Source organism: Catharus ustulatus, chromosome 1, assembly GCF_009819885.2.
Source record: "Catharus ustulatus isolate bCatUst1 chromosome 1, bCatUst1.pri.v2, whole genome shotgun sequence".
Lineage (NCBI taxonomy): Eukaryota > Metazoa > Chordata > Aves > Passeriformes > Turdidae > Catharus > Catharus ustulatus.
In genome coordinates, this window is record NC_046221.1 from 117,260,026 (window position 1) to 117,286,136 (window position 26,111).

The 26,111-nt window shown below is 42.2% G+C and overlaps 1 protein-coding gene across 2 annotated transcripts in view; it reads left to right on the forward strand.

Moving 5' to 3' along the window:
* The first annotated feature begins 1,117 nt into the window (after nt 1-1,117).
* Nucleotides 1,118-26,111, forward strand: part of DTNA (dystrobrevin alpha) — a 221,268-nt gene continuing 196,274 nt past the window's right edge. For both annotated transcript variants that reach the window (XM_033080078.1, XM_033080157.1), the window contains exon 1: nt 1,118-1,249. The gene's annotated coding sequence lies outside the window, so the exon portion shown is untranslated. The remainder of the gene's footprint in view (nt 1,250-26,111) is intronic.

Below are 26,111 nucleotides of genomic sequence, written 5' to 3' on the forward strand. Positions count from 1 at the left end.
TGGTTAATCCCTATGGTTTATTTGACCAGTTAGGGAAAAATAAGTGGGTCACAGAAACCGAGCGCTGGAGACCATTCGGTCCCTCCAGCAAACCTAAACGCGCACATCATGAGAACCGCAGGATGATCAGAAGCTTTCGCAGCTCGTCACTCCCCACAGGGGGCTGCCCGATGTGCTCGGAAGGCTCCTGCACACCCACCCACACCTCGGCCAGCCTCTGCCCTCAGCAGCGAGCCGTGCTGGAGCTGTGTTCCCGGCCAGCTGCACCTGCAGGACGCGGCTCCCGGGGTAGGGCTGCTCTTTTCCCGGTGCGTCCCTGCGCGGCTGTGCCGGTGCCGAACTTGCGCTCCGCTCTGCGCCCTGCGGCGGGAGCCACACGGGACCCCCGCCCGGGGTTGGGACACACAGCGGGGGCTACAGGGCACTCCTGCCCGCGGTGGGGTGCCTTCCCCCGGTGCCTGCCCCACGACCCCCGGCTGCGGCACGGAGCGCTCGCCCCCCACCGCGGGCACGGGCCCGGGGCAGCGCTGGTTCGGACGCGCGGGCTCGGCACCGGGAGAAGCTGGCACCGTGCGCATCCCCCTCCTCGCCCGCCCCGGGGGGAGCCGCGGCGTCGCGCCCACCTCCTCTCGCGGGCAGGCCCCGCCCTCCCCTGGAAAAGGGATGACATCATCCCTGTCTCCCCGCTCGCCCCGCCGCTCCCCCGGCCCGCCCGCCACTCCGGCAGGGATGGGGGGGTCCCGCCCGCACCCCCTTGGCGGAGCCGCGCCCTCGGGGGGCCCACAGGGGGCTCCCGGCCCCGCCGCCCGGCCTCGCCCCTGCCCCACGCCCCACTACGTCATCCCTCCCACCGCCCCCTCTCCGCCGGTGCTGGCGGGGGAGCGTCTCCCGAGGGGAGCGCCGGGGCCGGGCAGCGGCTTCGCGGCGGCTTCAGCCTGCTCAGGGCGCCGGCGCACCATCGCGGCGCCGGCGCGGTGCGGCGGGCGCGGCTGCGCACCGCGGCGGGGCGGGCACGGCGGGCGGGCGGCGGGGCAGCTCCTGCGCTGACACCTGCAGCATGTGCCAGGAGCTGCAGCGGCAGCGGCCGCCTCTGCCTCTGCGCGGCGCGGCCGCCCCGCTCCGGCGCCGTGCGCGGCGGCGGCGGAGCAGGAGCAACTCCCGCTCCTCCCGGCGCGTCCCTCCTCCTGCCTGGCGCCGTGTGCCGGCGGCGGGTGCACGGTGACCTTACGGAGCGTGCATTACCTCACAGGTAAATATCAGCTGATCCGCCCCGGCGGCGGCGGGAGCAGGCGACGGCGGGAGCGCACGGAGCCTTCCCGAGGTAGCGATCCCGAGCGGGGCAGCGGGTGCGAGGTGCCGGGCGGGGGGCGCAGCCGCCTGTTGCCCTGTGCCTGTGAGGGGCGGGGGGCGCCGGGGGCTCCCCATCGCCACCGGGGGCGGGGGGCGGCCTGGGGAGGGCGGGCGAGGCGGGGGGCAGCCCCCCCTTGTCCCCCACCGTCCCCAGGCCGCCCCGGTGGGGTCGCACGGCGCTCCCGCCTGTCCCCGGGCGCCGCTGAGGCGCTCCCGGCGTGCGAGTGTGCACAGGCATGCGGCACGGCACTCACTCCCGGTCGCCCACCCAGCCCCTCCGTGCAGCAGGTCCCGGGGTCCCTGGAGACCCCCTGGGGACCCGGTGGGCTGTCCCCGCTCGCCTGCTGTCGCCTCTTGCAGCCGGCTGAGGTAAAAGTGACGAAAGGACGGCGCCCCGCGACGCAGCAGCGGCTGCCTTTACCTGTGCCTTCACCGGCTCGCTGGCAAACTTTGGTGTTGGGCGGTGGAAATCTCGGTCCTTGCAGCCAGACCGGCTTGTTCTGCACTCCCATGCTAGAGATCGGCTACCACCCAAAGTGAAATAGTGCTGGCGACCGCTGAAGCGGGTACTTAATCACCGGATCCACTTCCCAGCATAGGTGATGTTTTAGGTAGTACTTTAGTAGTACTTTAAACATGTGTGGGAAGCAGTGTTGTCTGGTAATCCTTGATAGTTACTAGTGACCCAGATGTTAAAAGGAGACGTTCACCAGATAATAAGCAGCGTCACAAATTTGGTGCTAGTAGGCTTTCAATATATTGTGTTGTGTTTGAAGTTTTGTAACTTGCTGTTCAGTTCTGAACACTGTACATCTGCTTCTCCCCTTGTTTATTGGATGTAGAAGTATTTTACTAGTGGAGGTAAAGGCACGGATTCTGTGGTTTAATGGTGTCATTAGCTATGGAGCTGTTTTTGTAACTTTTACCTGGTTGTGTCTCACACCTGTGACTGCCACATGACCAGACTAATAAAATTGTGACAGCTAAACAGTAGTAAGTGCTAGGTTTTTAAGTCACCCTGGTTTCTGGTTGTCAAAGGGTAAGTGAGCATGAGATAAGGGTCAATGTCGTGTCTATTTTAAGTTCATGTCTTTATATTGCTCCTCAAAGACAATGATCCTACTGACACATTTTTGGGTTTCACCTTCCTGTTGCAATCAAGGTCCTGTATTTATTCAAAGACTGTATTCATTGCAGAGGATGATTTTGTGGGTTTTTGTGGATTTTATTTTTTCTTTTTCATAAGACAGAGATAAAACTCAGCTGAATGCCTCAGAATGAACCTTGCCTTCCTATAGAAAAGCACACATACCATACCATCTCCTGGCTTGACCTCTCAGTGGGAAATAAGTGTAGTCAGAATGAAATGCTGTCGTCTTGCAGTGGTGGTAGTAAATATAAAATTACATGCATATACCCTCTGTGATCACTAGCAAGTGGATAGTTTATGCATGTAATGGTCAGTATGTGTGGCTCCCCAGTGGTGTGTAATCATTTCCACAAGCAGTTTTCAGTGTGTTTCTGGTTGTGTGCACCAGTTCCCAGCATGGCTGAACTGTGCAGGATCAACCATCATAGATTCAACTCTCTCTGCAAAGTAGCTCAGGAGCCAATCCTGAGAACAAACCTGTGGCAGTGATCTCTGCATTCTAGAGTAATCCACTGATTCTGTGACTGAAAAACAGAAAAAAAAGCACAAGGTACGTTATGGTAAACTGCTAGATATCTATCCCTTAAGGTTTAGAGCAAGGTGAAGGATGAATTGTTTTGTTTGGCTTTTGAATGTTTCTTCCTTTATTAATTATTTCCTTGATTTCTACAGTTGTATGCTGTCAGACTGTAGAGTAGACTTTCTCCTCTTACACACTTTGCCCAGTATAAATCCATTCAGAATTGCCTATAAGGGTCAGCACTGATCTAACTTCCATTCCTGGCAAATAATCAGATATAATTGCACTGAAATCAATGAATATATACAGACATGATGCTGTGAGAAGAAAATGGGCCTCATGGTGTTTTATATTTGTATAGCTGAAAGCCAAAAATAGCTGTCGTAAAACACAGCGTGTCCTTTTGGGAAGAAACAGTCAATGCCTACCTTAGAGTTGTTCAAAGTTTCTTGTGTTTCAGCAGCCTTGGGTTAGAAAAGTGAAGGCAGCAGTCTTGCAATGAGAACTGTTTCAGAGAAACTTTGTGTTCCTGTGACTAATCTCCTTCTCCTTAATTCTATGTTGTTAATCTTAGCATGCCCATATTGACACTATTAACATTTGGAAAGGAGAACTTTCTCAAGGTTCCTTGAGTATGTTGCCAGGTGTAATGGGGTTAATTCTGATGACTGTATTTACATTAATTATATATATTCCTACATCTAGTTTTAACAACAAAAATGTAATTGGTGTGGAATGTTACATTCCAATTAGTTTTGCAGTGCAGATAGGGATTACAGTTGATGGGTAAGCCTGACATGTACTGCATGACTTGTCATGTTTTTCCTGGAGAGAGGGGAGTCTTGGGTCTGAGTCACCATGGAAGAACATGGAGCCCCGTAGGCATAAAACTGGTGCAGTGGAGTGATGAGTCAGATCTCTTATCTTTAAATTCGGTATTATGTGGTATTCATGCATGGGGTGCATCACATCCATTGTGCACCTAGGCAAGTAACTAACAGGCGGAAAACTCACTTAATCAGACCTCTGACTCGCCTTTTCTTTGCAGAGTTGGTCCTACTTCTGTGGAAATGAAAGGCTGCTGGTTAGGATCATGTAGGAAATCATGGTGTATTAACCTGCAGAGCAAATCAGCTCTGCCAGGCTGTACCCAGTCATTTCGTACATTGTTTCAAATCCATGTAATATGACCTAATACTTAAATTTTCATTTTTTGTGTTTTAGAGTTGAACTAGCTCTTTCAGACTCCTGGAACTGGCTAAAGAATAGCAGAGTAAGAGCACTGTTGCATTTTCATAGACCCCCACTATTTGTTAAGCTAAATGACTTTTCATGAGCATTGCTGTGGAATGTCAGTATTGTTTCTTTTTCCAGAGGAAAACTGATGTAACTGCTAAGCTAACGAAAATAATTGAAATTTCTTAGAAGTGGTAGCCTCAGAAGTATGTTAAACAGCAAGAGTAAAGATTTGCCTGTGCAGCTGTTTTCAGAAACAAAACAAAGCCTTACATCAGAGGTGTCTTCACTTAGACACTTACTGTGAACTTCCTTGAATAGCAATCATTAATAACGCTATCTTCTCAAGCTAATGGAGCATGAAGGTTCCTTGATTTATAATCATTTGGGAGCAAATGCTTGAAATTCTGTCCACTTACACAAAAAGCATAAGAATGACGCTTTTGCTGAAAACTGGGGGAGGCGGGGGGAAATTATATGTGGAACTATCAGAATGGCTTGAAGAGTGTAATTCAATGTCTGCCTCTCCAGTATCATCACAAAAGCTACTAGAGGGACTGTGTTTGGAAAAAAATTACGTGAGGTTTCTATTTGAAAATCATTGCAGAACATTATTGATCTGTATATTTTTAATCTCCTGTGTGTAGCCAGTTACCATATTGTGATTGCTGCAGATGTTAGCACTGGTTTTGGGGTAGAGTGTGTGTGTATTCATGGTCTTGCAAAAAAAGCTTCTGTCTTCTCACATTGCCTTAAATTGGAAAACTGTTACAATGAAGACATATGGAAAACCATGCAGGAAAGATGTGCAAATTTAGGTCTAAATTGAACAAATTCCAATTAAAGCAAAATGCTTCATCTGTTTTTAAGTTAGATGCATCTATTGTATTCTTTAGATGTATAGGTATCTAGTGTCACTTGTGGAGAAATCAGTGTAGGGATGGTTTAGCAGTCTCAGCGACTGAGATAAAATGCCAAGCCACCTGTAAGAACTTGGAAATTTCAGTGGTCTTTGTGTGCTGGAAATTTTAGTGGTCTTTGTGTGCTGGTGTGGAGATGACCAAATCTGAGACTAACTGCCCTGGTGCTGTTCACTTCAGTAGAACCAGGTTTTTGGCCTGCTACTTAAGACAAACTGGTCTGAAATGCATGGGGCAAAATCTTTCCTCAGTTATGATGACGTAAAGCCAGTCAATGTGTATTTTCTCCATCCCACCGAAGAGAGAAGGAGATCACACCTGTTTAACTTAAGTATGGCATATCTGCAACTGCTGCTAGGTACTACAATTGTTTCATGCAGTGTCTTTACTCTGAAATGTGTGATGTCATCTCCTCTTGGAAGCACGGTATTTGTAGTGATTATGTGAGAAGTACCACTGGCAGTTCACATGCATATGTCACAAGGACCCAGAGGGAAATCTTGAACCGTATCTTTTATTGTACAGAGGCTGCATTTTTATAGGGATGCTCTCACTGTATAGGCAGAACAGTCTGTAAAGGGAAATACAGCGATTTCTGTAATTGTTCAAAAGAGATTACAACTTAACAGAATTCCATCCTATAATGTACAAAGTACAAAAATAAAGGTTCTTTTCAGTTAAGTCTTTCACCAGATTGATGTCAAGAAGCAATGCAGTATCTCAAATGATTTGGTCTTTTTTAATCTTCTTAGCTGGAAGAGATGTCAGAAGAGCCATTCAAAATTGAAGTAGAAGATACATGTGGAATTTCCTCATGTAGTGGTCTGGATATCTGCTTATTTTGCTTAAGAAGAAATTCAGACTTCAGAAGCACACTTGATTTTCTTTTCTTTTGGTGCTGACAAGCTGTGCCTTGGCTGTTGTCTAAAGAGGTAACAGCAATTAAAATGTCCTGTGATGGCAATGTCTATAAACTGTTTTGTGATATAAGTATCACCTTGTACAATTTTTTTGACCTCATTAAAATCAACAGGGGAAAGAATCTTTCAGCATTATCTCCAGCTTTTAAAAAGTTCAACTGGGACTTCTTCCTGACCCCTGAGTCCTCACACAGCAGGTGTGAGTGGAAGCTCATTTAACTGGTAAAATTCCTCCATAGTGAAGTTTGACCATGTTGGTCTAAATAAAAGCATGATATAATTTTGCCCTTGGGCCTTCCTGGGGAGCAGAGGAGCTGCTGGTTTAGTGCCAGAATTTGCTTGTTGTACTCACGGGTGGATAGACCCATTGAACAGGGAGACTACATTGAACTGTTCATCTTGGCTCGTTCAGGGAGACAGAGCTGTGTTTTCATCCCACTTGGCATGAGTGAGGATGGGTGAGCTGATTCCATCCATGAGGAATAGCCACATCTAGAGGTTCTAAAGCAGGCTTCTAGTGGCCAAGTCCACAGGTGCCTGGAGGAAAAGAAAAGTAGAAGGTAAAACAACATTTACTGGCATGTTGTTATTGTCATTGAGAGATTAAAACCCCAATCAATGCAAACCGTGACCTGCCTCTGTCTTCATGCATTGCAAGTGTAAAAGTAAAGGTCAGCTTTAAACAGAAATGTGAGAGGGAGCAGCATGCGCAAGATGATCCTCCTGGAAAGATCTGGGCTGAACTGAAGATCTGATGCATGTAGTTCTCATCTTGACTCATGGTTCCCAGCCAGCTGGAGTTACTCACTAACTCTGCATGTGCTGAAGGAGCTGCCTTTTGTAGGCCATTTGTCTGTGCCCTTAAGTCTCACCGAATATCCCTGTGTAGTGGCTATTTACATCTATTGAGTCGTCTCACAATTGCCCTGTTGTACTTGACTGGTGCCAAAGTCAAAGTTAAATGATGGCTGGCATTGCCCACTATAATCACCTCCACAAGTAGGCCTGGATCACGGTCTGAAGTACCAGTCAGCTCTCCTCTTTTCTTTCCTCTTTGAAATCTTCTGTGTTTTGGCATGCATGCCAATGACCATGCTCCCGTGGCGTGCCACACAAACTTGAGTGGTGCTGGGAGGCTTTCTTCCCTGGAGAAAGGAGGGCTCTTGGCTACCCACCAGAGTCCATCACTGCCTGACAGTTCCGCTTTAGTGAAATGGACCGACCAACGTCTCGGTGGGCACCGTGCCAGCCTGGCAGATGGGTCTGAATATGGGTAGCCAGCAGAGCACACACATGTGTGTGGATGTAGATAATTGTATGTATAGGCCTAATAAATAGGGATCTTTGCAATTTGGAAAAAGGTGCTGAAGTGAAAGGCTGAGTACCAAAGCAACAAGCCTGCAGAGAGGCTTCTTTTGGACAGGGAGCATGTTAGAGTGCTCAGAGGAAGGATCTGTGCTTTCCTTGTTGCCCTCTGCTTGCAATTTTGCAGATTATGTAATAAACAAAGGAGGCTATTTAGTCTTTTGGATCTAGGCACTCTTGTAACTACAACTGGGAATGTGGAAAATGGCACTTTACTGCAGTTAGTTTCCTTACAAGCCACTTGGAGCTTGCTACCAGCGCAGATTCCACCAACACAGTTACTAGTACAGCTTGAGATAAGTGGGAATTTGTGCATGCTGTGCTTTTTGTTTTGAATTGCATTTTAAAGTGTGAAATACTATAGTGAGCAGGAGTTGTGTAGAAATCAGTTGTCAGTACAAAACGCACCAAACTTTCTTTGTAGGTAATAGCTTCCAAAATCTTTGTGTATTTAGCCAGACTCCCTAGCTAAGCCCCTTCTATGGATGGCAGTCAGCTAACGCATGCAGGCCATATATTATTTGATAGTTAAATATATACAATTCTTCTGAAGACATTAACATTACTTGCATCTCTACAGAAAGGACATAGGAAAGCTAGATGACTTAAACTTTTCTGCACATGCATTTGGTTGCAGAAACCCATTTCCTTTGAGCCCATTTGTCTAATTTTATAGATGTGATGCTGGAGAGTCACCTGGCCTTGCTGTCTCAGGTTTCTTGCTTGAAGGTCCAGCTCTCACAAGGACCAGAGCACTTGTGGATTGCTGGATGAATAGATCACATACCCAGCTGGAAATTGCCATGGGCTTCTCTTAAAATTCTGGAAAGTCTGTGGATGCCGGGTTTTTTGAGCTGGTAAGGCAAATCAAGGATCTGTGATTTTTGGCAAAATCCGTAATAAGCTCTGGATACTCTCAGTATAAAAGTAGAGATTCAGCTTTATCTTTCTAGGATCCTTAAGTTAGATTAGCTGGAATTACTAGGTTAAGAAAAATCTTTTTTCAAATTCTGGAAATAAATTACATTTGCCAGATCTAATGTAATCCCTTTATTCTTAACCTGAAGACGTGGCAGCTGCTTGTGTGACTCCCAAATCAGGTACTGCTGATTTCTAAGTCCATGCAGTCCACTGAGAAATTTTGCTAGCCAGCACATTAAATGCACTGGGGCAGACCTAGGGAGTGTGTTTTGGCTTAAACAATGGGACCAGGCATTTGTTGGGGACTGACCTACCTGCTGAGATGTCCAAAGTGAGTGCAAGGAAAGCACTATTCTGAAGGGGGGAAATAATAAGGCAATTTCTTAGGGCATGGATTTTAAAAAGTGTTTAAAACTCCTGTAGGTTTCAGAGGCAGGTATTTGCTCCTGTAATAGAAATGATAACACCATTCCTGGTCTGAGTATGATGTCTGATGTGTATGCACACTTTTATTAACGTCTTATTCTTTTTTTTTTAGGCTTCCAGACATGTTTACCATGTGACTCTGCTCATTTTTTCCCTTCTTAAATATTAACCAGAACAAGCAGTTTAATGGTGCTGTGCACTAGTTAATGGGAACTACAGAAATTTAAATCCCCTGTGTTGGAATTCTGCAAGTTTTGACTCACTTAATCCCTCTCCTTAGCCCACATCTACCATTTCCTTTTATGCAGGTTAGTAGGAGTACAGCCTTTAAGTCTCAAGGGGTTTTTATCAGTTTTCTTATCACTTGTATTCAGCTGCTTCTGGTGAGACTGTTAGAAAAACACAGGTGTAGTCCTTCAAAGGACTGTGAGAGGACAAAGGGATAGAAACACAGGATGCAGGAGGAGGAGGAGGTGGGTTATTAAAAGGGGAAAGTGGGATGGAGAAAAATACTGTGTGAAAGGAGGAAAAAAATTCAAAATGGAAGGGTAGGAAAAAAGAAAGCCTGAAAACAGCAAAAAAGAAAAGAAAGAGGGAGAGGAAAGGAGAAAAAATAAAACCCAACCAGATCATCTGGTGAGAAGGCTGTACTATGTTAATTAAAATTAGTACATGCTCCAGTTAGGTTCCTTTTCTCTTAACATGACAGAGCACAACTGATTTTGCAAAGGCTTATTTGGCAAAGAGTCTCATTTGACCTTACAGGACTACTTGCAGGTGGAGTTCTCTGGGGAAGACCAGTGTTAGCAGCAGCAGGGTCAGTTTGCTGGGTGTTCCAAGCCCACGGACAGGACATTGGAAGCTGAACTACATCACACCGTGCTCTGTATAACCTTCTGCAGAGAAAGGTGACACATACTGTAAATACTGCAGTATTAGAGTGACTCCAAAAGTAGTCCCTGTTTCTGTGGACAGGTACAGAAGATTTTAAAGCAGTTGGTGTTCGTGAACACTGCATTTCTTAAAAGGCACTTTACTAATTTTTCATTTGTGACCCCTGTTTACCTAGTCATATCAAGACTGAAATTATTGTGGACAACTGCATGAAACCTTTTTCCACAGAAAAGGTACACAATAGCTATTGTACAAGGTAGTAACTTAAAATGCAACTACTTAGTACATTTCTCTCCACTAAGCATTAGCTAGTCATCCTTAAGCAGAAGAATAGGTAGCATACCTTCATGTTTTGGTGAAAGGTATGTTTAATTTCTCCCATTGTAGTGCTCTTCTGTATTTCCACAGGGAATGCTACCTTTCTGGGAGCCCCATATTATCCCTGCTTTTTGCATTTACACATAAGTATTACCTATCTTCATTTTAAAAACAAGCTGGCAGAAAGATAATTATTCCTGCACAATTTGTGGCTTTTTTTTTTCTTTCAACATATGATAGCACATAGTAGGGCTTATAAAACTCTCTTGATTTGTTGTAGGCAATCAGACTTTTGATGGTGCACTTGACTATCAGAACAAATGACTTCTTTACCATAAGCTCCATTCCAAATAATGAATGTAATGTTAGTGGGCTTAGTGAAGCAGTGGGTTATATTACAGTGACTGCAAAGCATGAAAACCTACTGTGCCTTTCTGTCATAAAAAGGCCCTGTCTGTGCTGTAGATCCTGTGAAGAATTTGTAGAGATACTTGAAAGGATAAAACACTGTATAAATTCCTAAAGTTCAAAGAGAAAATACCACTCAGGATAAAAAGAGGGAGCTTAGCCCAGCAGCAGCTTAACCATATATGACAGATCTAGTGCTAAGTCCTGCGCCATCAATGCAAATGCTTCTGGAGTTCACCAAGTAGCCAAATGGAAAGACTAGAGGAAAAGGCTTTGAGGATACTGACCTGGGGAGAGGGGCAGAAATAAAAGGCACATGTTTCCCAATAAATGACTCTTATTCTCTGGGCAGAGTGTGAACAGGGAAGGTTTAAGATATGCACAGCTAGATTTGTGTTGCATTTCCTGTGAAAACTACTTTTAAAGGCATTAATGTGTTTGTCTGTATTTCTGTGGAAGTATTATGCCATAAATAAAATTGAGAACTATGAAAGTTGGGTATCCTGTTAGAATAAGATAGGGAAAGGTCACACCAGACCTAAACAATGTTTTTCAGTGCTGAGAGTTAAAAAACAATCATTAACTATGCCCTCCTTTGGTTGCTGTATAATGTCATGAACATTTGATCAAACCTGATCACATTTAGGCCATGAGGGTAATACATTTAAGAAGGCTGGTTTAGAAGTCACTCTACTTCTAAATACTTCCCTTTGACCTTCAATGCATGTGCTGGACCCAGCTGTTTTCCCATCTTGCCAGCTCCACACAGAAACATCCCACATGTTGTATGTGGGATAGTACAGTCATGGCCCACGCTGGCCTCCCTCCTTCCCCCTGCAGCTGCTCTGGTGTGCTCTTGTCCTCTGCAAGCCCAAGGATCCTTTCCTGTCCTGCCAGTGGCACCTGGATTGAAGCTGCTGTGTCTTAACCACTGCTGCACATTGATTGTGGATGGCCTATGAACATGCACATCATCTCAGTAATTAATTGCACTGGTTGTCACATAGAATGACACAACACTGGTGGCTTTGGCAGGCTGCTGTCACCATAGACATGCAGGGACAGCTTGTAGGAGTGTCCAAGGAAAGGAATGACACAACAGCATTTTAACAGCTGTGCTGGTACCAGCTGCCATTTCAGACTTTTTACCCGGTGCTCACAGTCTTTGTTTCAAGCAGTGAGAACCTTTGGAAGGTGGGAAGTGATGTTGTATCTGAAAGACCCTAACGTTAAGTAGAATGAAATGGACATGCTAAGTGCCATCCTAGGAAAGTAGGTGTGAGGTTGGAGTCTCTGCTGTGAGGTGATTATGCTTGTTACAGACCATATTGTGGCTTTCTGGTCCTTGCTGGTTGACCGCAGGAGTAGAAATGGTTCATATTGTTTTTGTTTATTCATAGGAAAAGGAAGAAAGATGGAGCTGCATTTCTGTTCTGAAGCTGAAGTGTAGGCTAAAGGTATTCTTTTTTTCCCAAGGATCTGGGCTTTTTTTAGGAGACTGCAGCAGTGTATTCTAAGCAGTCACAGGAGCTTTAATGACAGCTGTTTTGCTTGAAAGCCTGTATCTGTCAGTGTCTGTAGCATGGTTTGATGTAATCCTTTGGATTTCCTCATGTTTAAAAAAGCTGTAGAGACTTCTTGGCCTACCAAAACACATTTAATACTTGAAATTTTAGCAGTGAATATTTCTAAAACCTGCCACTTTGCACATACTGTGTTTGATGATCCTACTCTTTGTGTGTTTTTAATACATCTCTCACCTTAATCTGAATATCCAGTTAAGGATATGGCAGAAGAAAATAGGGGAGTTTAGAAGAGAAAGAAACAGAAATAAAGTAATACTAGCAGAAGCCTTAGCAGTCCCATACGTCTATGCCATTTGCTGCTTAAAACTAAAGAAAAAGATTTAAAAGCAAAATTGTCTTTCAGAGCAGATCTTATGCCTGTGAAGTCAATGTCATCGTACTACTCAGGTGTCGAGACTGTTTGTCCTTGAAACCCAGATTTCCCTCACATACACTGACATGTGTTTTGGAAGACCTTGAAATTACACAACGGAAGGAGAGTTGAAAGCTGCTGCCAGAGCTACAAATGGTCACGGTTATCCCATGAGCCTTTCATTCCGTGGCTCTGGTGCTGCAGGATGGGATCCATGGGGCTGCAGGCAGGTAATTGGCACTGCTGGGGTGGCTGCCCCTTTGGCCAGGAAGTACAGGTGTACCACTGAGGATCTGCAGGATGCAGATGTTATCCTTCCTTTGACATCACAGCTGGGTGCTGTGGCTCACCTCCTTTTTTTTTTTCCCCCCCAAAATGCTGCACATTTTCTCAAGCAGGATCCTGTGGCTGCCTCCTCACTCGGAATGCAGAGGAGAGGGCAATACAGGACCTGACCTTAGCACTCCTGAGTTGCCTATTTTGAAATCAACCAGGGCACTTTAATTAACTGCTGTTTTTCCAGGGGATTCTCTATGGCCTCTGCTTACCAGAGAGAATAAGTGATGTTGTCCCCCTGGTATTACGATTTACATCCCAATTTGTTGAAACCAACATGCCAAGCTACAAAGAAACTTGTTTCATCAGATCCAGTTACCAATATTATCAGCATCTACCTGGATGGCTGTCAAGGGGCTTTGGGAGGTGGGGAAAGGGTGTTTGGTTTTTCATGGTGGTATTCTTCCTTTCCTTGCTTTTCTTTGTTTTAACTTCTTTCTGCTGAAATGACAGCAAAGCTTGCATGTTGTAGTTAGCTCTTCACACATCTATTTCCATTTAAGGAGTGCAAGATACTGGGCCAGTCTACATTTTTCTAGTGGTCTTCAAACATAGTAATCAAGAACAATGTGTTGCTTTATTTGCAAAACCCCAAACCAAAAGGTTATCACTTCCCTGTCTCTGACAGCCTATAGCAGTGGAACTTCCTGGACCTCTTGCGGTCTGCTTGACTAAATCCAAAGAATCACTTGTTAACACGGGGGTAAAAATTCATTAAGAATATATTTGCTCTTTATGCCTCACTTCAAATTTTATTATACTTGTATTTGGAAAGAGCACATCAGCGATTGGAACATAGTTTAGGAAAAGCTTTTCAATGGTGTTAGTGTTTAAATTGAAGCTCCAGCACACACTCATACACAGTCCTTGAATTATCAAAACATTTGTTAGTGTTTGTTATGTGAGCAGTGTGGCTGGAAGCTCAGACCTTGAAAAGGCCTTTACTATTTTTTTCACATCTTATTTTTCAGAGTTTATTCCTATTGTTTCCTTTTATTTTTGTTTTTAAAGAAGCCAATCCTCCCCTACCTTGCAAGAGTGATGTGACTTTGTTTGGAAAGTGTAACACCCACTTGCATACTATTTGTGAATCATCAGTGTCATTAGATATTAAGGTGTTTAGCTGGATTTTGAAAGGCAAGGTTCTGCTCTGTAATGTCTGTGCATCTGTATTAACTGTATTCTTAACTGTTGTGTTTTTCTGCTTGGCAAGTATTCCTAGCAGCACCTCCCGCAGCAGTTCCTTCTAAAACTTCAGCATTTGTAACTGTACTGTTACCACTGGGTTTTTTTAATGTTCTATTTTTAAATGTCCCTTTTAAAAACAAAATAATCGAACCGTTATCAAGAAATGTAGCAAAAAACCAATCTCCTAAGCTTTTTAAGCAAAATACAAAGCAGTACAGCTAATCTGTGCTTTCTCATATAAAAGGAGAGTGTAACACACAATCTAGGCTGTAAATCCTTAGCTCCAGAAATTCATACAGCTCCAGTAGTCACTCTTGAGGGAATCTATGCTATGACTGTCCCCTGTGTGTTTCCTGTAAAGCATCCAGTGCGTACACTGGGGCAGGATCAAACTACAGCTGCACCAGAGAAGGGAGATAGGTGCCTGAATATATACAAACATGCATGTCTGCGAAGGTAAGGTGAGAGGATTTCTTAGCATACTGGGGAGAGTTGGTGAGGGAGGAAGGAGCCAGGAAGCAAACAACAACAAAAATAAAAATAAGAATGAACAACAAGCTTTTTGGAATTACTTGTAGAGTGTCTCATAAAAACACAACAGCAAAGGGTAAGTCAGTGTCCTAAGAACGTGGATTGCAATGGTCAGAGTCCCTTTCAAATGGTGTGGAGTCCTTGCCTGCCTTAATCCCAGAGAAACTTTTTGCAGTAGGGGGGGATGTTTTGAAATCCAAGAATTGTTCCCTTCTCAGTGGCCTGACTAAGGATGAACATATTTCCCTTTTGTAACTGGAGTATATTAAGTCAGCTCATAAGTCAGCCAGTATCTCACTGTGGGACTTTTAAGTTCCAAAGAGGTGGGAGTTCATCCATTGTTTTATTTACTAGCCATATAAATTTGTCTTCTTTGGTATTTAACTGTTGCATTCCCAGATAACACTGGTCACTGCTAAAAGTAGTGATTTGGTTTTGTCAGATTTAAGTGTATTTAATAACACTGTCAAATAACAAATGTTTCTGTTTCTGTCAGTACACCTCCTTTGTAGCTCTTGCAGCACAAATAGGAAAAAATGGTATAATGTAAACTTTGGGAGCCGATATTAGAGCTGACTTTCTGTGGGAATTTCTGTGTGCAATCCCAGGTGGTTTAGCATAACTGAGATGCCAAGTTAGCCCCTGGGTGCAGAGGGCAGGCTTCAAGGCCAAATGATAAGAAGTTATGTCCTTCCATGTTTTGTACACTTATTTCCTCCTCTTTCCTATCTGAGCACTTCAGATGATCAAAAATAACTGGCAAACATTTTTTCTAGTTTGTTTTTCAAGTGGTCTAGAACTGACAAGACAAGAAATCCTTAGACCAAAGGACAGTATTTTTGAGAAAGTTGGAAACGTCTGAAATTAGAGATGCAGAATATATTTACCTCAGCCATGATTTTACTGCCATAATAAGATTTTTTTTTTTGCTTTGCTGCATACACCAGGACTTTAAGATTATGCTAGCTTATGCTGAGCTAAATCCAGATATGGGATTTGGTTGTAAAATGTACAAGGAGAGGTTTGTGTCTGCAAAAAGTCCCTACAATCCCCTTTCCATGAGAGGATATTAGCGGGTTGAAAGGAATCCATTGCACAGTGCTTCCATGCAATCCCGGCTGAGTTAATTGTGACCTTGCTTTTCACACCCCTGCAAGGCTCTTGAGGAGCCAGGGGGTAACTTCACTGGGCTCCTTCCAGGTGGCAGTGTTCTTTCCCTGCAGGTGTTTTGGTGTTGCTGAAGCTTGTGTTGACCTGAACTATGTGAACATGTCAGTGAACGGTGCTCTCCTCTGCTTTGTGCTTCTCTGAGTGATGCTCTCTATGTGCAGGGACTGCGGGAGAGGCACCTCCTGAGCCTGGACAGCCCACATCAAAGGTCTCCCACCCCATACTCTGCATGTTCCTGAGCAAACCCTTGTGCTCCCCCTCAGTAGGAGCATCCACAATGGCTGGAGCTTAACTACTATCATTTGGTGATTCATTTGCAGTGCTTATTTTCTAAAAATTGCATAGCCTGTTCTCAAAAGCAAGGCGAAGGAAAAAAGCAGCTGTAATGAAAAGAGAGGAAGGAAAACTCACACATACAAAACACACAGCTTTAAAGAACCAAACCCACATTGTTAGGGGAGGGGAAAAACCCCTGAATTTGCCATGTCTTGTCTTTGAAAAAGATCAGAAATAGATTTTTGAGGTACTATTCATATTTTAGACAATTAACAGCTATACCAGTGAGTCTAATAACACAGATTTAAAATCAGTTCTGACTTACATTGCTTACTTTTGTGGGTATTCAGAGAGAATAAACCAGAAGTTTTTCCCTCTTCTAAAAGAGATGTGATTTAATACTAGTGAATTTTAGACATGTGATGCTGATACTGAAATAAACACTGCTTTGTAAGTGGTCTAAGAAGCATCAGAACAGACCAGTCCAACTTCTATTCTATCACTGAATATACAAAGAGTAACTTCATTGTGCCTCTCTTTGTTCTATCACAGCTTATATAGAATTTGATTAAAAAAGCAGAAAATTGACATGACTGAAAAAAAGAAAGAAAAAGTTAATCTTCAGTGGTGTGGAATGTTTTGCTAAAAGCTTTTGCTTTCTGTGTAAATTGATCAACAAAAAACTGTAGCCAAACCCAATACATCCCATTCAGATATTTTAAAATGTTTCATTTAAAAGTTATCAATCAAAAGTTTTTAATGTTGCCAAGTTCATTGTTTTCTTTACCTCAGTCTGAAATTTTTTTTTTTCCTTCCTGAGCCCCTGCAGCACTTCATCCTTTCTGTCTCCTACTGTGTCAGGTTTCCCAGCCTGAAGATACTTTTTTTCTTGGCATGTCATCACTATGCAGCTTCTGTGCCCAGTGGGGAGGTTGTATTTTGCTGTCCAAAAGCGGCTCCAATAGTCCAGTCTACAAGACACCAAAATTAGAAATCCGCTGAGATCCTCCAACAGCTCAGAGAGACACAGCTTATCCCAAAACAAAAACACTCAGCCTGTTTTGAAAGTGATGCATTTTCTCTGCATGAATTAAACTTGGCTTTTAATGAAGTACTTCATTTGATTTTGCTGATGGAAGATTTCAGTTTTCAGCTCAAGCTAAAGCACTTCCGTGCTAAAATTTCTGCTGTTTGGTTTTTGTTCTCCTGATCAAGTCTCTTCCAAGACTCTCTTAGTCTTTGTTTGCATGGGTTGTAACTGGGAAATACCCTTGTTGTAGAGGCTTCTCTTCTGAGATGCATTCCCTGTTCTATAAGCAGGGAGCTATGGAACCTGTTCTTTCTCAAAGTGGAAGAAACATGTCAAGGTCAGATGATAAATTTCCTTGCAGACTAATATGCGGATTTGTGTTGAAGGTCCTGACCAACTCGAAGCCCAGTGAAACAAAAATTCCTGCCTCTGTGTGTATTTAAGGAAAAAGCCACAGATGAGTCATGAATGCAGCATTACTAATGACCCTACCCACACCACAGCTGCTGAACCTTTCTGCAAGGCAGGATGAGCTGCAGACCTCCCCCGGATGCCAAGAACACCTCATCAGTATCTCTGGGTCTGATGGTCTCTGACAGGCTTTCAAAGCTGGCCCCCACCTTCTAGCTGAAGAGACTGTGTATAATCCTGGAAAAAAAAAAAATCTGTTCCCTGCTCCATGGATGCTGTGACCCTCCCACGTCTTTCCCTTGGCCTCACCTCCTGGGCAATGGAATCTCCCAACCCTCCGTTAATCCTTGTAGCTCTGAATTTACCTTTAAGTCATGAAGCTGCAGCAGAGAATCACTGAATGAGTGAGTGAATGCATGCAAATACATGTAAGCATGAGAGAATGTGGTAATTTGTGCAATCTTAATATTCAGCTTATATGTCTATTAGCATTTTCTTTGATGGACTGGCTTTCCTTTGACATACTTTTTAAAATTACCTCTGTAAAGGCATTTCATGAAAGTAGGGTAGGAATAGTTCAGTGTTGTTTTAGAATAGGCTAAAATCCTTTTGTGGCTCTTCTTATTAAACAAGCAATTTTTCTTCCAGGGCAACCCAAAATGTGAGTTGAAAGTAGGATGAGAGCAATTAAGATCCTAGAAGGGGTTGTGTATAAAGCTAGGATTAAAGAAAGCTGAAGAGCAAAATTTCAGCTGAAGAAGAAAAGACTGATAAATATATTGAAAGCTTTTGATGGCTGCAAAGTATGTAGAAGGGCAGCTCATTTAATTTCAGATTTTAACTGCCAGTTTACTGCAACTGAAAGTTTTGGTTTCATTCTAAAGAACATTTTGGGGAATGGTATTTCTTTTGCTCCCAAATATGGTTGGCAAAATAAATTTAAAAGTTTTGCTGCATGAATGTGATTTCTCTCTGTTTTCATTAAATCTAGATTTAATATATTTTTTTCCTTTTTTAAATGAGATCTGTCATTTATTTTTTTCCCCTTTCTATTTTGCTTCTCTGACTGGCTACTGCTGTGTCTTCTTTTGGACTGTTGCAAGCCCTTTTATTAAAAACAAGCCATTTTCATAAGAATCTTGCTGCTTCCTGGTTTGGAAGCCTGTACAAGAGAGCTGCTGCCTTTTAAAGCCCTGTGCTGTCTCAGTGGTGCCAGGAGAAGAGCTTGCAATTGGATTGCTCCCACTCTCCCACTGCTAGAAGCATCTCCCTGGATGGGAGGTACCTGAAGCTTTCAGAGAGCTGCTTCTCAGGGTTCTTTAGATGCTTGACCTCATAGGTGCTTCTTAGAGCTGCTTAGACTGCTGCTGCTGCATACTTGGAAAAGTGAGAGGGGTTTTTTTTGATGAAACTCAATTGTTTGGATAAAATGGTGCTTTGTTGCCTTGCTGCCATGTAAATGAAAGGTTTCTGGGAGAGTTTAAGTGGTGAACTGGAAGTATGAATTCAGAAACTTCGAGCTTCAGGCTCTTGCTGGCTTCTCCTCAGGGGAGATGGAGTTCTGCATACGTGTTTCAACACTACCAACCCTCAGAATGCTGGCTCTTTTTTGAGCTAGTACCATGATTTCAGGGTAATTTATGTTGATATTCTCAATTTTCTTTCGAAAACAAAGTTAATATAAAAGCCTTTTTTTTTTTTTTTCTTTTTAATTTGGAATTAGGTCAGGCACCAAACAAGCTCATCTAAAACATTTCAGTAGTGCTATACCATAGACCTGTTTGATGTCCAGGGCTTAATAAAGTAATTTTTACAGTTAGGAGTAGGAGTTTGGATTAGAGTTGCCTATGCATTAGTATCCCTTAGTCTGAATTAAGTGATTCTAAAAAGTGCAGGTCAAGTGCATAAATCTACTTTATGAGCAAAGATAATGGATTTTCAGTTGGGGTGCTGGAGATACAAGGCAATTTACATCAGCATGTGCTTATTAGTGTTTTTCATACTTCTGTTGAAAATTATTGTATGATATTATTCCTTTATCTTCTAGTTTGTGTATCTGAAAATGGGAATCATGTTGGTTTTCAAGCAGCATTGGTTGTTCACTGAGCACCCAAAATCAAAAAGTAATAACTGTATTTTGGAAAATAAGTGAAAAATCACTGCAAGCTCCTCCTTGTGAGTTATGTTGTGAATGGCGTAGTTTGTGTTGCAGAGAGTTATGATGCGTGTTTGACAATTTTATTCAAGGAAGAAGAGCTGAAAACAGGTTCAGTCAGCTGACGAGCCGCGTTTCATTCTGCCTTTTATCTTTTGCTCTCACAGTAGGAGGAGGTATTTCTGATTAATCATGTTCTTCAATATTTGACAAAATTTAAATCTGCTGTGACTTCCAGACTTTGCTGAGGATGGATTGGATGTCAAGGAATAAGAAGAGCTGCCATGCATGGTGGGAGTAGTGTGGAAAAGTTTAGTGCAAACTTGACCCTCTATGGTTAACAACCTATCAGTATTTACAAACGAATTAAAGAATTAAAAACGTAACAGATACATTGACAGGTGTCCTAGTAGAGGCTTTCAATTTTCAAAGAAGTTGTTTAAAGTTCCTTTGGGAATACTTTTAAGCATTCATAGTTATCATTGTCCTTTCAGCTATAATTAATTACAATGATTAGAGCTCTGGACATAGATATTCAAGAACAGATGTGAGTAGGACAAGCAATCTATGGCAGCAATAACTTTATGCAAAGAGCTGTGCTATCCTACACAGTGGAGTTTCTTGCTGTAGGCACTTCAGTGCATGTGTCTATCCTCACCGGCTCAAATCCCGGAATAAACACCTTGATCTTCTTTTTGGGCAGATAAAGTGGTGCTGAGAAATGCTTGCTGAGACCTTTCAGATGAAAATCTAATACTAAATTGTTTCTGCTGCACTTCATTAGAGGTGCTTGCGACTGGATTGCTATTGATTGCTTTTTGAATGTGATTCTGCATTTTAAAAAGTTGCAAGAGAAAAATGACAGTGATAGATGTGTACCTTAATATCCCTCTGTCAGATGTGAAGGAAGCTGCAGTTCATCAATGACCTGTTAATGGCAGAAAAGCCAATGACAATTCACAACCTAAAGGCTCTGTTCCTACAACCACTTGAGAGCTGTGTGTCTTTATTAATGTAAGCAACTTGCGCTGAACATCTGGGATTACTCACATCGATAAAACAACGGGAGTTTGAGTGATCCTGGAAGCAGTATCTTGGAAGCTGTTCATGTAAGAAAAAGCTATGATCAGATAATCAAAGTCAGAAATGTAAGTATAAGTGCTTCTGACTTTTGTTTCCCTATGCTTTCCAGCTCACAGTAGCAAAATATGCAAGGTTAATAATGTAGAAGTAATACACTTTGTGGTGTTAATCACTAAAACTTGCTTTGTCACTTTAGTGACAGCTCATACATGAAGGCTGTCTGAGGTCAGTGGGTTATGCCACTGAGGTCAGACTGAGACTTCACTTGTTTTCACCCATTCTGTGCTGCTGGTTTGCTTTGTGCAGGCCTTTCATTTTTAGAGAAACATTGCTGATACATGTGACATTTCCTTATCTTCTTTAGTGTGATAATGACATCAGACAGTTACAGGAAATGCTGAGGCAGCTTCAGGTCCTGCTATGGCAAAGGAATTAAAAGAGTATTTAGATCTCATAGGGATATTGTGGTCATAGATCCCCTCCCTTCCCAGGTTCTTCGAGTGACCCTAAACCACTTGTTTGCAACAGGTACTCCCCATCTTGCACATGTGTAATTGTCCTGGTATGCTTGTATGTACAGCAGAAGTCCACAGTTCACCTGAAGGGGAGCAGCAGCTGGTATTTGAGCTCTGATGATTACATCTCCTCATCCTCACCCTCCTTTTCACCCATCCTAACCCCATCCTGCTTTTCCCCTCATTTTCCCTTCAGGACCACTGTATGGATTTGGTCACCAGCCCAGCATCCCAAGGTCCTGGTTCCCTGTGCTGTAGGTAGACAATAAAGCACTCTCTTCAACAGTTAGTGCCAATCAGCCATAACTTTCCTTCTGAGATGAAAGTTACTCAGAGAGTTTAGCAGCACTTGGGGTGATAGGACATCAATAAATACGTTTTGTTTTTTTGTGCCTTTCTAGATTTTTCCATTTCATTTTGCCTCCTTTCTTTGTATTAGCTTTATCCCTTCTTCAGTCATAGTAGTTAAAAGAGAAGAAACACAAAGTATTTTTTGAATGCAGATATTTTGAAAAGTGAAAAAAAATTAATAATTCATACAGCTTTCACTGAAAATAAAAGTATGACCCAACAGTAATGTTTATAGTTTCATTGACTGTGATATGCACATGTTAGAAATGGTCCTTCAACTGACTATCTCCCAAGACATGTAGTTGCATCAAACCTCAATTCCTTAGTCCATGACTTTCTGTTCTAATTAGATGTGGGAACCCAATTGACTCTGGCCAGTGCCTTAAGTGTGAAGTAATTGTCTTCTGGGACTGGAAGCGTTTGCTTTATAAATCTGGATTGCTGTTTGCATTGCAGTGGATTTCCATCAAAGTCTTATGTGGGTGATTATCTTTGGTGTACTACTGATTTTTGTGTTACTTCAGTTTTCCTGTGCTACTGTGAGAATGCAAGGAAAAGACTATTATTTAGTTACTATATGCTGGTATGTGTTCTCCTGTGATAAAGAAAACCAGAATTTTGTACTTTTAAGTTACATTGCATCCACAGTATTACCACTGCATCATCTAAGCTGATTCCAATACCAAACCTGAACATATCATTTTCTGATCATTAAGTTGTTTGAACAGTGACACACAGGCATAGCCATTCAAGGTGATTGGAAAATAATACTCCAGACAGCTTAGACTCTTTGGGAAGAGACTGTGAAGACAAAGTAACCTGCCAGCAAAGGAAACAGATTGTTTCCAAAGTGCAGTAAGTAGCACTTGTTACTCCTCTTCTCCTAATTGTTAAGCTACTTTCCATCCAGACAACACGTGTGATAGACCATACTCAGCCTGCTCCAATTACAGGATCTTTGAAGAAATGTGGAGGTTGGTTGGTTTGTTTTTAATGAGTTTTCTTTTTTTCCAAAAATGATGAAATACAAGATTTTAAAATATTTGAACATATTCTCCTACTCTTCCTAATTCCTAAATGGTTTGTGGAAAATTACTGCCTTTGTTCTCTGATACATTGTTTGCAAATTTGTAGTTGGAGGTGATTATTTAAAAAGCAGAATAGGCATCATAGTAAGTTTCACTTTCTGTGATCCTTGACAAGTGCTTTACAGTACCCTTTTTAATGGACAGTCTTGCTTTTTAAAAAAATTAAGACACATCATGTTCATATTTATCAAAGATACCATGCTATATATAGTTTGAACTGTTACTTTCACCTCTTTTGATTTGCAGACCACTGCTGCAGTGGTGAATGTTTAACTCCCAGTCTTCGCTCTGAGCAGCATGTCACTGTCACAGCACAACCCTTGTAAGGGCTCAAATGGCAACAAAGCACATGGGTCAAACAGTATGGCCTGGAAAGATTAGTTCAAATAACACTTGACTGTCTACAGTACTTGAGAAAATATTGGAAAACAGAAGACTCAAATAAAAAGCCTGTGTTTCATTCTTGCTCTCAACTTCGATCAGGAAATACTGAACTCATACTCAACAGGGCAAATGTTTGTCTTAAATATGCCTTCAAATAGAGAATTAATTGAACTCAAGTAAAACATGGTGTGACCTGAGACCAAAAATTCTTACCCTGGTTACATGTAAAACACTGAGTTCATAAAGTAGCTCCAGTAGCTTTTAGCTAAGGAAGTTCTGTCCCAGCAAAATGAGTACGCATGCAATAAATGAATCTGGCATTGCTTTTGTTGTGTCAGGGTGGTAAATAAAGCATGCGTTATGAAGTCTCTGTAGAATTTAGGCAGATAGTCTAATAATGTGTATTGGTGGTGTATGGTATTTGAAGAATTGGATCCTCCAACCATTACCAGCAAGTACTGTGTGAGAGCTATCAGTTTGCATTACCATCTGCGTATACAAACTCCAGCTTCTATACAAGCCACCACTTCACTTGTATGATTCATAGCTGTTAGAAAGAAAGACTTATTAGTCACCTACTTCATTCCCCTTCCTGTATGGAATTATTCTTTATTGTGCTGTACATTTGCTACTTTTTTGTCAGTCTAATTTTAAATTATCGAAGTAATGGAACTCCCACTGCTTCCCTTAGGAAAATGTTCCAAAGCGTTAAAAGATCTGCTGTTAAGAAAGATACTAATTTCCTGATATTATTTATCTTTTATTAACTTTATTTCATTGCTCTAATTACTGTCTTTTGTGTGTTTTCCCATGTTCCCACTTTGAAACTTAAGCCTTGCACCCTGTAAATGTGTCTTGTTTATTTTCAGGTACTATATGCATATATAAACAGCTAAAACTTAATCTATGCAGGCCTGTGTTTTGTTAGGAGTAAGGCAATAAACCTGCTAAAATTGGTTCATTTTAGAGCTGCACGTCTTTGCAAGAGCTCCAGAAGTAATTACAAACAACAGCTAAAAGCTTCACGTGAGCTGAAAGTTGATTTCCTAGGCCACTTTGTAAAAATAATGGTTGCACTTACCTGAATTAAGTAGACAGACTTAAAGGAAAACCTCATGTAGACATTGATTTTGATTTGAGTTTTGTAGTTTATCTAGGGGATTGGTAGGATACTTCCAGCAGTTGAAGAATTTTCCAGTTTCCCAGTGGAACCTACAGTCCTGTGTGAGCTTTCCCAAGCTGTTTAAGCACAAATTTTAAACCAAAGACAGTGTTGGCTTGTGCTATCTTGCAGTTCTACCCTGAAATGGATGAAGAGTACTTGCTACTCATCACAAGCATGTGGTACAAGATGTGGTTTAAGGTATGCTTTTCTGCTTTGCATTCAAGTGATTATTGTTGCTTCAGATAAGAGACAATAGCTTAGCTCAAGTTGTATCAGAACTCATCAGACACTCATTCACCTGACTACACTTTAAACCTATTCTCAGTGGATATCAGTTTAACGAAAAAAGTAATTCTTAAGTGAAAATAACTCTAAACAGGTTTGTGTTGCTGGATTCTGCATTCAGGAATAAAATCTGGCTTAAATGTGCAGCACTACGCATACTTCAGTGGCTCTACTCAACAGAATGCTGCACAAGTCTTGTATCCACACTTCTGCTGTTAAATTTGCCATCATTAATTTCCTTGCAAACTTTAGATCTTATTAACATGCATTCATGCATGCTTTCTTGCATGCTTCCAGCATCCAACTCTTTTCACACTCTCTTGGACTTGGACTCTGTTGCACTGACCTTGTCCTAACTGCCAGCCCTCTGTCTGCTGAGTTTCTTATATAATTCCAGTTCACAAAACTCCATCTTCTGCTTGGGACAAAGTTTCAGTCGTGATATCTTACACTGGATGCCAGCTGGTATAGCAGGTTAAAGAGCTTGTTCTAAAATTTTGAGTTTGTCAGTTTTATTAAGGATCTGTCATTCATTTCCAGGAAGTGTCAATGTTTTATATGATAGTATTTCCCTAGGAAATGCTTACAGTAGAACTCAAGGATTTTGATAAAGAAGTGTTTTCTGAGGATAAATGAGGGCAAGAGCATAAATAGAATTTGATTTTACAGAAATGTTCTGTAGTCGTGAGTATGGAGAATGAAATAAATATCTACAGTGCAAAGAGTGAGATGGCAAACAGGGCTCTGCTCTTTGCTTAACAGTATGTCTCTTCTTGAAATATTTACATCTCAAATGGCCAGCTTATCAGGCCTTTGAAGCCAGTGAGAAGACTGCAAATGACAGCTCCTGTTGTTTTGGTGTATTCAGTGTTCCTGTGTAAATACCCAGGGAAGACATGAGGGCAACAAGACCAAAGATGACCATACAGATCATACAGTTTATATTAACTGGCCATCCTAACTTCTGTCTTTGCCAAGTTACTTGCAGGTAATGGGAGACACTGGGTTCTGAGACAGCAAATCCTAGTGTACTTTCTTAGCTCCTTTTCAAGAGCCAGTGTGTGATTTTGTTCTGTAAAATGGAGTAAAACGAAAATAAAAACCAAATCAGTCTTTTGGGATTTGCCCCAATATTTTCTCAAATTGGCATTGCTGAGGTTACTGTGAATATATTACAAGAACTGCTGACAAATGTTGAATTTTTGGACAGGTTTTTCCATAGCTTAGCTGCTCAGGCTGTCTTTACCTGGAATATGATCTTATTGCCACTGAGTGATGAATCTGTTCCTTTTGTTAACTCAAGCTGTTATTTAAAAGGTAATTGTTCTTTTTAAATTATAATTGAATCTTCAGACTTTATCTGATAAAGCGGACTGCAAAATGCAGGAACCAGCATTAGGATTATTTTATGTAGTATAACTGACCATGCATAAAATTCATGTAATAAATTAAGCACTGACAAATAAGTCCTTTGTCCCCTTTATTCTCTTTGAAGTCTAGGTGAGCAGAACATATGGAAATTCCCTGTATTTAGCAGTCTTAACAGGATCCATGCTGTAAAGGTAAAAATACTGACTGGGTGTTTTGGGAGTATTTAGTTCTACCTTACTGTTATCTCACTCAGATCTGTAGATTTCTTGCCAAGAGATAGTCCAGGTTGAAAATACCTGGTAGGAAGTAGCTGCATGAAAAGCAAATATTAGTACAGAGAAATAGCACAGTCTAATAGTTTGCTGAGGTGAACGTCACTTTTGGGATTGTATCAACTGAGGCAAGA